Below are 13353 nucleotides of genomic sequence, written 5' to 3'. Positions count from 1 at the left end.
GTAATTCTGGCCTCATAAAATCAGTTAGGAAGTATTTCCTCTGCTTCTGTCTTCTGAAAGCAATTATAGAGAATTGGTGTAATTTTATCCGTATTAAAAGTTTGGAAGAATTCACCAGCAAACTCATCTAGGCACAATGTTTTCAAAATGAAATTTTAAAACAAATTTATTGAAAAGCCAAATCCATATTTTATTTATATTGAAATAAGCTTATTTCGTTGAAATAAGATGAAATAAAAATTCATTTAGATTAAAAGAAAATTTATTTTCCTTACTAAAGACTGTTTTATTCCTAAATGAACCACCAAATATTTATTTTTGCAAGTTTTCCAGCTCAAGATGAAGTAAGTGTAGTCAGAGAAAAAGCAGAAGAAAACAGTAAATCAGTTGTATCCATTGCCTCTAATTCTGTCTTGAGCATGATGCAGAAGTGTTTAACATATACCTGATAAAAAGGTTAGGATAGAAGAAGGTGTAGGCTCCACAAAGCAACGTAAACAGCATCAACCAGATGTGGAACAACAGTGGTGGGCTCTTCATTTGAACTTCAATTGTAACTTGTTCCTTTAGGTTCACTTTATAAAGACAAAACTACACTGCTTAACCAGCTCACAGTTTCTCTCTCCCCCTCTCTCTCTCCCTCTCTCTCTCTCTCTCTCTCTCTCTCTCTCTCTCTCTGGTAATTCCCTTCACTGTACATTACAAATGTTTAACAATATACTTAAACCTTCAACTAGTCAAAAGTCAGTTGTGAGATTCGTTGTAATATTTTATAAAATGTATTCCTTCCTCCCACACCTCCCCAAAATTTATTCCTTCAAAGAACTGATAACTCAATACAGTAGGGTCCACAGTGATAACAAATGCTATATTGAAATGACTTTGAACAATTCCAGAGTGCCGGTACCAGAGATCACGCAGAAATGAAATGTGGCGCTTTCAGTACTATCTTCTGGAAAACCAGATAAGTTTTCAAAGTGTGAGCCTTAAAACGGTGGTTGGGGCTTCCCTGGTGGCGCAGTGGTTGAGAATCTGCCTGCCAATGCAGGGGACACGGGTTCGAGCCCTGGTCTGGGAGGATCCCACATGCCGCAGAGCAACTGGGCCCGTGAGCCACAAGTACTGAGCCTGCGCGTCTGGAGCCTGTGCTCCGCAACAAGAGAGGCCGCGATAGTGAGAGGCCCGCGCACCGCGATGAAGAGTGGCCCCTGCTCACCGCAACTAGAGAAAGCCCTCGCACAGAGACGAAGACCCAACACAGCCAAAAATAAATAAATAAATAAAACAAACAAACAAAAAAAACGGTGGTTGTTTAAACAGGTAGATTATCAATGGCTAATGTATTTAGTCAGAGCCCTGTAGGCAAAAATATTCAAAGATTAAGGTGCCTACGTGCACCTTACAGCTTTTCCTTCAAATATTAAATATAGGAGAAAACCTATTTTTAAACATTCTTTTAGGTATTTTGATGGTTTATGAATTATCTGTAGGAAGCATAGTTGTATAGTTTGATATATGTGTCTACCATGAAATCCAGGTCATGTTTTATATAAAAATTCATTTTGAGCAAAACCAAGTTACTTGAGCTTAGGTCTGTCAAAGTGTTCCTCAGGTGTGCTTTGAGATGCTTTCCTCCATTTTCATGGGGCTCATTCTCAACCTCCATCACAGGAAGAATGCAAAGGCCCTTCAGCAATGCATAAACATTAGGAAAAAACTTGAGGCCAAGCAGGTGGAGGGCTTCATAAGGGGTGGATGGAAGCTCTACCTCTGTCCTTCTGTGTTTCTGCTTGATTCTCCAATTGTGGAGCTGGGCTGAGAGTGTGTCAGGGTTGGCTAAGTCACTTGTGTACACGTCAGCATGCTATTCCTCTGATGTGTTGAATTTGAGCTGTGCTGTGACCGATGGTACCAGAGATAAGCATTTACAGGCTTTGGGGTGTTGTTCTGAGTATATACAGTTGATACTTGAACAGCTTGGGGGTTAGGGGCACCAACATTGCCTGCAGTCGATCTGCATGTAACTTACAGTCAGCTCTCCCTAACCACAGTTCCTCCCTATCCATGGATTTGCCCAACTGTGGATCACGTAGTACTGTGGTATTTATTATTGCAAAAATCCCATATAAGTGGGCCCGTGCAGTTCAAACCTGTGTTGTTCAGGGGTCAGCTGTATCTTTAAGTTCCCGGGTAATGTGCTCCACTGTTGGAACACTTAGGGATTCTTCAGAGTAAGTCTCAGAGGTTAATTGAGATTCCAGGTTACCTTGCTGAACTCTGTGGAATTTCCCAGGGAGTTTCATTTGAATATCAGGTTTGGTTATCAAACTTATGGCTTCCTCAAACCAAAATCCATGGTAAGTTTTAATATTTTCCATCACCTCATTAGTGAATGCAACGCTGCAGTCATTCTACTGACAGCAAAGAAAACGTCAAAGATTTGCCCCCTGGAGATTTTCTCCAAAGACTCTTGAAAAAGATAGGACTTTTTAAAGAGGTTAAGATAGGACACTTTAAAGGACAACAGTGACAAAAATGAAATAAAAATCTGTTGATACACTGCAGAGGACAAATGCTCAGCCAGCTAGACGGTTATTCCATCTAAACATAAAGTAAGTGCTTGCAGGAGATCTATTTAAATTTCAAAAGCATCATTCTTGTCTGTCCACTGAGAATGATAAATTTCCTTCAGGTCATTACCCTTTTCATTATTCTGAGAAGAGACAGAAATTACATTGTCACGTTCTAAAAGAGTCATGGTAATTGATGGATAAAAGAACAACCTTCCTCAGTTGTTCCCAATGCAACAGGTACGCCCCTAACAGGCACTGATTTTGCCAACCACATATGTAAGGCACAGGAAGAACAGAGTGTGTAGACAGCTTAGGGATACTTCCCTACGAGTCTTAAAGCAACAACTTTCATTTTTGAAGAAAATCTACTGGATACAACGTCTGTCTGGCCATGACAGTGCTCCATATTTAGTCCCAGTGTGAAATTACACAACCAGAATTTCTGTATCAACTTGATGAGGAAGGAAGCCTACAAATTCTTCTCTTGAGTATGAAATTCATCAGCAAACCTCACCAGGACGGTCTGGTGTTCTTCCCCAGCTATGTTCACACATCGTCATGATCATGAGTCCCTTACTTCCCTGAGGGTTTCTTCCTGAATGAGGCTCTCACGGATCTCTAGCAGCTGATTCTGCTGTTTGCCAACAGAGTATGTTAACTGTTGTTGTCTCAAAATGCCTTCTCAGGACCTCTTCACCAGAATTTTTCTTGCATTTCTACAGTGCTTGAGAGTTATCAGAAGTCAAGAGAATTTATGGGAGTTCATCAGCCTCATGTCCATCCAGAGGTAGGTTTTGTTTTACATAAGAATTGAAATTTCAATACAAACTACTATGTATAAAATAAGTAGTAAACAAGGACATACTGTACAGCACAGGGAAATATAGCCATTATGTTGTAATAACTTTAAATGGAGTATACTCTATAAAAATATTGAACCACTATGTTGTACACCTGAAACTAATATAATATTGTAAATCAACTATACTTAAATCTAAAAAAAAAGTTCTTTTAAGGAAATTTCAAATAAAGGTTTTTAGGTATTGTTTCCATTCTCTTCAAGAGTTAAAGATAAAATGTCTTCATCCAGTTTTTCACCTCCTTCTTCTGCACCGGGGGGCTGAGCTTCACTTTGTATTCTTATATTTTTGTTCCTCTTCAGAAGTTTTGTTGATTTTGGTTTTGGTTTTTATGTTTCAGTGTCATGATTTCACCTTCACTCAATTCTTTTGTTTTCTGTCTATTAAGCAGATTGTTCAGATGACTGGTGAGATAAAAAAGTGTACTATAATGACTATTTCTACAGATCATAGAGGTCTCAAAGTGTTTGGCACATCACCAATAATGTTTTATCTTCTAAGTTTTATATTTTTAAATCTGCTTTGCTATGCTTCTTCACCTGCTCTGCATCTGGCCAGGTCCTCCAGGGAACTTAAAGACCAGCTCTGACTCTTCCTTGTGCAGTGGGGGCCGTGAAGGAGTTAAGCGTCCTCATCTCTCAAGTCTTGCTTCCCCCTTCCTGTCTCCTCAGGGTATCCCACCCTCAGGCAAGGTTGGGGAGGAGAACCAGCCTAACTCTGCCAACCTAGAATTCTGTGCCCAAACTATCAATTAAATATGAGAGTAGAAAAAGACTATTTTAGGTATGCAAACATTCCCCCCCAAATTTACCTCTCTTGCATTCTGGGGTAGGCACGCTTCTAAACTGCCCCCCAGTGATTTTGCCTCTGTGTGTGGGCTGGACCTAATGGTTTGCTTCTAATAAATAGAACATGGCAAAAATGGTGGATATCACTTCCAAGATTAGGTTACAAAAGACTGACTTGGTCATGCTTGCATTCTCTCTTGCTTGTTCTGATGAAGTTAGTTCATTGTAATTTAAATGTGACTACTAGCATAGTTCATACTACTTAAAGTTTGAAAGCTTTTCCAGTATAGACTAGCATCATAAATTTTGTTTTAGTATTACCTACAAAGTATCTGAAACCACAGCAATGTCAAGCATTGAATGTTCTACACATACAGAAACTCTCTTTCCTGAGATTTTTAGCCTTCCACATGTGCTCTTGCATTTTGTTCATTCAGTGTCTGTTCTAATTATTTATTGCTGCACACCAAACCACTTCCAAACCTAGCAACATAAAAACAAAAGTTTTGTTATCCTAATGGAATTCAGATAGGGCATGGTGGGGACGTTTTATCTCTGCTCCACGATGTCCAGGGCCTCAGCGGGGAAGACTCAAAGGCTGAGGGGTGATTTGAAAGGCTGGAAACTGGAATCACATGGAGGCTTCCTCACTCCATGCTGGCACCTGGGCTGGGATGACATGAAGGCTGGGCTGGCTGGGGCTGTTGAGAAGAGCGCCTATGTGGGGTCTGTCTCTGGTGTGGGCTTCTCCCAGGATGGTGGCCAAGTTCCAAGAGGAACCTTCCTGAGCATGAGTGTTCCAGGAGACCCAGGCGGGAGCTCTGTGGCCTTTTGTGACCTCACTTCAGCAGTCACAGAGCATCACTTCTTCCACACTCTATTGCAGGGGTCAGCAAACAGTGGCCTGATGCCTAATCCATCCTGCCACCTGACTTTGTAAAGAAAGTGTTATTGGAACATAGCCATGTCCGTTCGTTTATGTATCTTCTGTGTCTCCTTTCGTGCTCTGATGCAGAGTTGAGTAGTTGCAACAGAGACCATATGGTCTGCAAAGCCTAAAATATTTACTATGTGGTCCTTTACAGAAAAGGTTTGCTGAGCCCTGCCCTATTGGTTAAAGCAGTCACTAGCTATTCTGTGTCAAGGGGAGGAAACAAACCCCACTCTTGGAGGGGGGGTGTGTCAAAGAAGGTACAGCCATTTAAAAAAAATCACCATGGCACCTCTTTGCCTCTCAGATTTTAATCCTTGTTTGGTTTTTAATTTTGTAAGCTATTTAAAATAGCTCTTCTATTTGTATACTAAAGTTCTGTTAGAGAAAGTTAAAAAGTGAGAGTCAACTATGTTACTTCAACTTTTATTCTTTTTTTCTTTTCTTTGTTTATTTTTTTTTTAGGCCGTGCCATGCAGCATGTGGAATAGTTACCCAACCAGGGATTGAACCCGTGCCCCCTGCATTGGGAGCGCAGAGTCTTAACCACTGAACCAGCAGGGAAGTCCCTCTTTTTTCTTTTTAAACTTGCTTGTGTCAGCTCCTGTGGGTAAATATTTGGCTGGTAATTCTTTCAGAGAAAGGTTAGAAAGGTTAATCCATGTTCACAGAGTTAATATCAGAGATAAGGAAGACCTTTAGTCCTCTCCCACCCCCCCAAAAAAGTGGAAATGGTAAACAGTTGTCCAGACAGTTAAGTCTCCCTTGGTCAAGAAGTTTCAGGTTTTAAAAATTATTAACTACATATTTATGAAAAATTTTTTTACTAAATATGCTGTATTGGTGCCATTTTAATTAACCCCCCAATTTCCTCATCTGTAGAATGAGGGGGTTGGGTAGTTGGTGGCTCTCAACGCAGGCTGCATATTCATATCATCAGGATCCCTGGTCCCCATCCTAGATAATTAAATCAGAATGTCTGAGTATAAGCTGAGATTGAGCTCAATAAATACTAGAGGAGAAAGAAATTCATAAACTTTAAAAGATATTATCTCAATATATTTTCTTGAAGTATTTCCTACAACCACAGAGTTCTGTCAAATCATTCCTGGGTGGCGATGATGTGAAACTATTGTAGCTCACAGCTACTCCACGAAAGGTCTGCTTTTACTTCAATTCGCCACATATTCTGAGCCAAACTGGAATGCCCTGGAATTCTTCAAAGGGAAAAGAAATGCTCAGATGAGCAGACCTCTCCCATTGGAATTCTCCTTAACAGCTGACACAAGACTAAACAAAACCTCTTCCCCAGAGGCTTATCTTCTGGGTCTACCCTGAAGGTAAGAGGTCCCTTAGCCACCCTACAGTTTGTAGACAAACTAGAAATCCCCAATTTCCCCACAAGTTCATGACTGGATGCAGGACAAGTACACCAGAGGGATTCCTTATGATAGTGGCTTCTGGAACACACTACTGGAAAGTTAGGCTACCTTGAAAATAGTTATTGATATTCAGACAGTGTTCCTAGGGATAAATTAGACTAGACCAAAGAATACTGCATTTAGGGTACTAGTGTTCTAGGAATTGAGTGGAAAATTCCCCTGGGGTCCTCATTCTTTTACCTTTGCCTTCCCTAAAGAACCAAAGCACTCGTTAAAACCAGTAAGGAAATGCCTACATACATGGTCAGGATCCAGTACTCTAGAAGGGGCAGTTGAATGACCATATTACATGCCTGATATGCTATATTAGAAGCTTACATTCCTCAGTGTCTGGTGCTCTGGCTTTTGCCAGAAGCTTAACAAAAGACATGTAGACATCCATCACACTCCTTGCAGTGGTAGCAAAGTCACCAGTCATCAAGGCATGGATTTCAGAGAGCAGTAGCCTGCAATGCGCGGACAAATTAGAAGTGCCGCTGTATGCAAACTAGAACGATAATCAGGATTGGATGTGGGCAGCCACAGATGAAAGAACACCAGCTATTCTGCTCACGAAACAAGAAGTAGAAGGAGCAAGTTATTTTACTGTGGGAACCTGAATTCGGAGAATTAAGTAGTCAACCATTAGGAAAACCTCAAGTTAACTGAACGGCAGGGATGAGTTTCTATCATTGTGGAAAGTTCCTACAAAAAAAGTTATTGAAAAACCTTCTATACCCAGCAGAGCTCTGGGGACTCTGAGATGTGTTTATAAAAATATCTGAGATTACCTAATGAAAAAGATACATGCTACTTACCATACCCACAAGAATTGTTTCCCGCTGCCCTCAGAGTTTCTGTGGCTGTTATGCCCGAAGTAACCTACATTAACCAGGCAATCTGCAAACAAGATGGCAAAGTAAACAATAAAAATGTATTCTCCTTCCTACTTCCATTAATCCCCAGAACTAAATACTGGTATGATATGGGTCAGTTTTCTGGTCTGGACACTAGTTTTGCTTTGGCTTCAGTGAATGCCCCTGGAATTTTCTTTATATGGAGTATATTGGGTTGGCCAAAAATTTCTTTTGGGTTTTTCCATAAGAGTTTACGGAAAAACCCAAACAAACTTTTTGGCCAAACCAATACTTCCCAGGTTCTTCCTAAGGTTCCCCAGTGTAAGGGTGGCTACTTGAACAAGCACAGGGGAAACTGGTTCATTGCTATTAACACAGAGTTGACTCAGTTTCCCATTTGCAGATTACCGCCCTGAGGTCATTTATGAACTCAACTAATCTCATCATATTGGCTTTTTATCCAACCATAGTAGCTGAATTCATTTTTTTTTCTAAATTAGTATTTTTATGCCCCTATTGTAATGAAAGCCAAGCCTCTTTGCTCTATAACTATGACAGGAAATTATTAGTCTACAGCAAGCCTTCTAGAGAGTGAAAGAAAGACGGGGGTGTTAACTCATTCTCTAAACTGAGTTCCTTGGAAGAATCAGAAGTCATCCTAGATGCCATCCAGTAGTGGGTGGCAGAGCATTCCCATCAACCAGGAATTTCAGGATAAGAAAGCAGTCTCTGTTACACTGACCTTGCAAACTGACTCTTCATCTTTGCTTGCTGCCTCTGAAATGGCTGCCCCCGGAGGCTTTGCCGTATTGAAACTGATCTATCTGGCAGTGGAAGAGTCCAAATCCAGGATAAAAAGTAGACAAATGGTAGAGGAAGAAAATGAGTAGCTTCTACATTCCACTGCACATTGATATCCCATTATAATAAAAATGCTCTTTCTTAACACAGCCTCTCTGACATTTTACCATACTCATCTTTGGGCAGAGTTGACTCTCTCTCTCATTATTTCTAGAAGAATCTTTCTTGTCAGACACTGTGGACAGACACTTGGCCCTGAATTCTACTGCTTTTCCCCCAAATTTCCTTGTGTAAGGTATAGCAGTTTTCTCTCGCTGAGTTGTTTATAGGCCCATAAAATCTTTTTTTAAAAGAATTATTTATTTATTTATTTGTGGCTGTGTTGGGTCTTCGTCTCTGTGCGAGGGCTTCCTCTAGTTGCGGCAAGCGGGGGCCACTCTTCATCGCGGTGCGCGGGCCTCTCGCTATCGCGGCCTCTCTTGTTGCGGAGCACAGGCTCCAGACGCGCAGGCTCAGTAGTTGTGGCTGACGGGCCCAGTTGCTCCGCGGCATGTGGAATCTTCCCAGACCAGGGCTCGAACCCGTGTCCCCTGCATTGGCAGGCAGATTCTCAACCACTGCGCCACCAGGGAAGCCCGGCCCATAAAATCTTAACGGTTTTCAGAAAATGTGCCATAAAAATAATTTCTAACACAACAAGGAGGCACAGAACCTCTTGGCAGCTGCTACCAATGGAGCATCAGCCCATCCCATAGCCGCTGAGATGCTGTGGATTAGATTTCTCTGAATAAGTCTGTGGCCTGTCAGTAGTTGTTCCAGCATAAGAATAAATGTCTCTCTGGAATAGAAGAATGGGCAGGGAATGAATAACGGTACATTTCTATACGTAGCCTACGCACAGAAGTATACAGTCACATCCATACCGGCTTGTGTTAACAATAAAATGTGGAAGAGAACAATATAATCCCCTCCAATGTAGTACGGAAACCAACGCAGGGTTGGTGCCTAGAAATGAAGACAGATCTATGGGAAATGATAATTTGAATTTTAATTCTTTTCCATGTTTCAGCCCGGGCTGAAGGTGCTCATGAGCACTAAAAGTTCTGTAAATAACTAGAGAGCAAAGAGAAAGAAAAAAGGAAGAGCCACAGACTTAATAGCCAGCCCTTTAGAATTGATAATACATTCCTTTCCTAGTTAATCCACCCCATTCCCAGAGAGTTAGCGATATCACTGGCCCCAACAATATCATATAATAGTTTTCAAATCCATAGTGTAAAGAAGGCCAGCTTCCCTAGCCTGTCAGTAAAGGATAGAGTCACTATTCTAATCTCTGACAGTTTTGCATCCCTTAATCTGCGTTTTTCTTACGTTTTTTTTTCATATAATTGGGATGATGGAAAGCCTTTGGCAGGAGAAACAGAACTTCTCACATCTACTTTCTCTTTCTTAGTAAAGAGCTTGTTCTTTGTGGATTTGCCAACCTGGGCCCCGGTAGGGGTCATGTGAGAAAACTTGAGTGAGCACAGTAGGAACTCCCCACTTCCTTTTCCTCCTATTAAACCTCTGGAATATTACAGACAATTTTAGAAATGGGTATATTTCATTAGGGCCAAAGTGAAGGCCCTGGTGGAAGATTTGTTTCTATACAATGTAAAGCATGAATACTGAATTTATTAAAATGATCAGGAACCAGGAGAAGAGAAATGGTGTCAATTCCCTATGCCCTTGCTAAGTAGATGAACACAGGATTAGTAATGGAAGGCATAACAAAAGGATGTTTCTTAAGAATGCGTGTTGTTCTTCGCTAAAATTCAAAGAAGAGGAATAAGGGGGGAAGAGTCAAGAGTTAGATGTTTAGAAGGAATATTTTAAAGCAACAGTTTGGACTTTTGCTCTCACATGATAGGTTTTGGCTTAGATTTGCAAAGTTAGTGTTCCAGAAGTTGTTTTATTTCTACTTAGGTATTAATTAAGCTACCACTAGGTGCCATTCTCACAGACAGTGGTTAAGAGGGTCAAAGACTGATGGGCTTTTGATTTTTTAAAAGAAATAGTACTCTCATAAAGGACCTAGACATAAATAATTCCTAGAATTCTCCTTAAGTGTAAAGCATTATACACAATTGGAAGCAGTTTCAAAAAATACCTAGGTATAATTAATTTTATCCAATACTAATTTCGATGTTATTGATTATTGCTTATTCTAGTATTATCTTGCTTCATTTTATCTAAGCCTTAAGAAGAACAGAATTTTCAAATTCACCCTGAACTCTTCTTGAATTTGGTCTTCCAAGGGCCCTAGTCACAGTTCTGGGACCTTCAGCAGCTTTGTCAACTACCAAAACCTCTTACTTCTTCCGCTGAGGCTTTATCTTAAGCTTAAGCTGGTGTCTGCTAGTCTTGAGCAAGCTTAGGTGACTTTGCCCAGTGCCCCACATCCCTGAGTACTCAGAGCTGTTTCCTTCCTCAGCTGAAGAAGAGCTAGAGGGAGAACACGCCTTCTTGACTTCCTCTGTGATGGTTAACTCTGTGTGTCAACCTGGCCCAGTTGTTTGGTCAAACACCAGTCTAGATGTTGCTGTGAAGGTATTTTTAGATATGATTAACATTAAATCAGTAGACTTTGAATAAAGCAGTTTACCTTCCATGATATAAGTAAGCCTCATCTAATCAGTTGAAAGTCTTAAAATCAAAGACTGAGGTTTCCTAAAGCAGAAGGAATTCTCCTCAAGACTGCAATAGAGAAACTCTGCCTGCCTGCCCTAAAGACTGCAGACTCTCTAGTCTCTAAAATTCCATGAGCCAATCCTTAAAATAAGTCTCTCTTCTCTCTTCTCTCTCTGTCTCTCTCTCTCTCTATCCTATTGGTTTTGTATCTCTGGAGAACTCTGACTAATACAACCTTTCTAATTAGAAAGTTATTTCTAGTGAAATAAGTCAGACAGAGAAAGACAAATACCATATAGTATTACATATTTGGAATCTAAAAAAAATGAACTCGTAGAAACAGAACAGATTGGTGGTTGCCAGAGGTGGGGGATGGAGGGGATGGGTGAAGGGGGTCAAAAGATACAAACTTCCAGTTATAAGAAATAAGTTCTGGGGGTGCAATGTACAGCATGATGACTATAGTTAACAATACTATATTGTATATTTGAAAGTTGCTAAGAGAGTAGATCTTAAAGTTCTAATCACAAGAAAAAAACATATGACTATATGAGATGATGGATGTTAACTAGACTATTGTAATCGTTTTGCAATGTTTACATAAATCAAGTCATTAGGTTGGACACCTTAAATTAATACCATGTTATACATCAGTTACACCTCAGTAAAACTTGGGGAAAAAAGAAAGTTATTCCTCTATCTTTGCTTTTAGCATTTTTTTCTTTGAAACCAGAATTGAGCTTCTAATCTGCATCAGTCACTTGCACTTATTTACAGGCATTTCTTCATGGGTTCTTGGGTTTCTTTAGTAATAGCTCTAACAGGTTTCTATTGTGCAGCTTCTTTTTTTTAAAGAACCTTATCATTCATGTATCTTTTCTAGGAAAGAACATTTCAAAATTACATTTAACAGAAAGTAAAGTTAAAACATAAATACTAAGTGATTTTTTCATACTCCTTTGTCACAATTTTTTCAGATGGAGCTCTTAAAAATATTTTAAGTCTTTGAGGATGTCTATCAGATAATGTCCCATTTCTTTTTTATCAGAATCACTTATGTATGTTGGATTGTGGGTAGGGAAGAAGAAATGTATTTAAATTAATTTAAGACACTAAAGACTGCAAGGTTGATAGTAAAAATGATGACAGAATACAAATGCCAATTTGCAAAGGAGAAGGCAGAGCTGTTAGTAGTGATAAACTAAGAATCCTATCAGAATTTCTCCTAATAACCTGGTAGCATACAGAACACTTGGCTACCTTAGGTTCCTTTCTCCTCATCTCCCCTGTTGCCTGAAGCCTCAGTGATGTCCCACCAGAAGAGCAACTTTCCAAGACTGCATGAGTGCCTTCTTCACTGGGGCTTATGTATCTTTACCTGTTTGTGTGGCAAGTAGGTGCTTCTTTGGGTCTTGGAGATAGAAACACATAGAAATATGATTTAGTCCTTAAAGAATAAAGGAACCCACCCAGTTCCCAAGGGAGAGGATAAAGTTCAGAACAATCAGCAACATTTTTTTTGAGTACCCATCACATGCAAAGCACCTCACTCAGGCTCTTGGGAGTGGTACAAAAAAAGTAGAAAACAGATCTCTTATCTTCAAAGAAATTACAGATGGGCTGATTTTCAAAAAAGCAGAAGACATACTTTACTGTTTAAAAACTCCCAGAGGGATTTGAATTCTACATTCTACCCGTGGGAGCATGTTTCCCCACTATTTGGGAATCCTCTCTGTATTGATATGCCCCCAAAGGAGGTGAGGCCAGCTCTGTTTCTCCAATACAAGTGCCCAGCAGCAACTATGGCACCTACGTGCTCTGCAAAGAACTTTTCCAGCACTTGGTGTCTCCAGGGCCACAGAGCTCCCCTTTAGCACTTGGTGGGAAAGTTGACCACTTGAGAGTAGAGAATAAAAGAAACATGTGTGAAAATATTTGGCGTATATAAGTGGTGTGTATAAAGGGAATGTGATGTCCAACCTTGTGTTTTTCCTTCCTTCCTGGAACCAGTTTGAACAATTGTTACCCAGTTAGTAGAAGTTACAGGTCTGAACAGAAGCTTCCTGGTCTCTCCAGAGGGTGATTATAGTTGATGGTTGGAAGCTTGGCATTTCTAGAGAGAAAGAGGTGTCAGTAGCCCTTTTGCAACTTTTAGGCAGTGGTAAGAATTCTAGCCCTTTGTCTTTAAGCATTATGTTGAGCAGACTTCAACGTTTTCTTTCAGCATTTTATTCAAGAGAAAGAGAGGAGTGAAGGACAATGAGTCCAAAGTTTGTAGCCTGAGCCACTGGAAGGATGGAATTACTTTAACTAAATAAGCAGAGGCAGACTCAGGGAGAAGCAGGTTTGGGGGGAAAGATCAGGAGTTCAGTTTGGGACATGAAAATTGAGACACCTATTAGACATACAAGTAGAAATGTGGAGCAGGCAGGTGAATATATGCATGTGGACA

General features: G+C 40.3%; 1 pseudogene; it reads right to left on the bottom strand.

The window, feature by feature from the left end:
* Positions 1–1328: 1328 nt before the first annotated feature.
* On the bottom strand, positions 1329–3884 carry LOC132360103 (52 kDa repressor of the inhibitor of the protein kinase-like; annotated as a pseudogene).
* Between the last annotated feature and the right edge of the window lie 9469 nt (positions 3885–13353).

Source organism: Balaenoptera ricei, chromosome 2, assembly GCF_028023285.1.
Source record: "Balaenoptera ricei isolate mBalRic1 chromosome 2, mBalRic1.hap2, whole genome shotgun sequence".
NCBI classification, from domain to species: Eukaryota; Metazoa; Chordata; class Mammalia; order Artiodactyla; family Balaenopteridae; genus Balaenoptera; species Balaenoptera ricei.
This window is presented reverse-complemented; position numbering and strand designations above follow the sequence as displayed.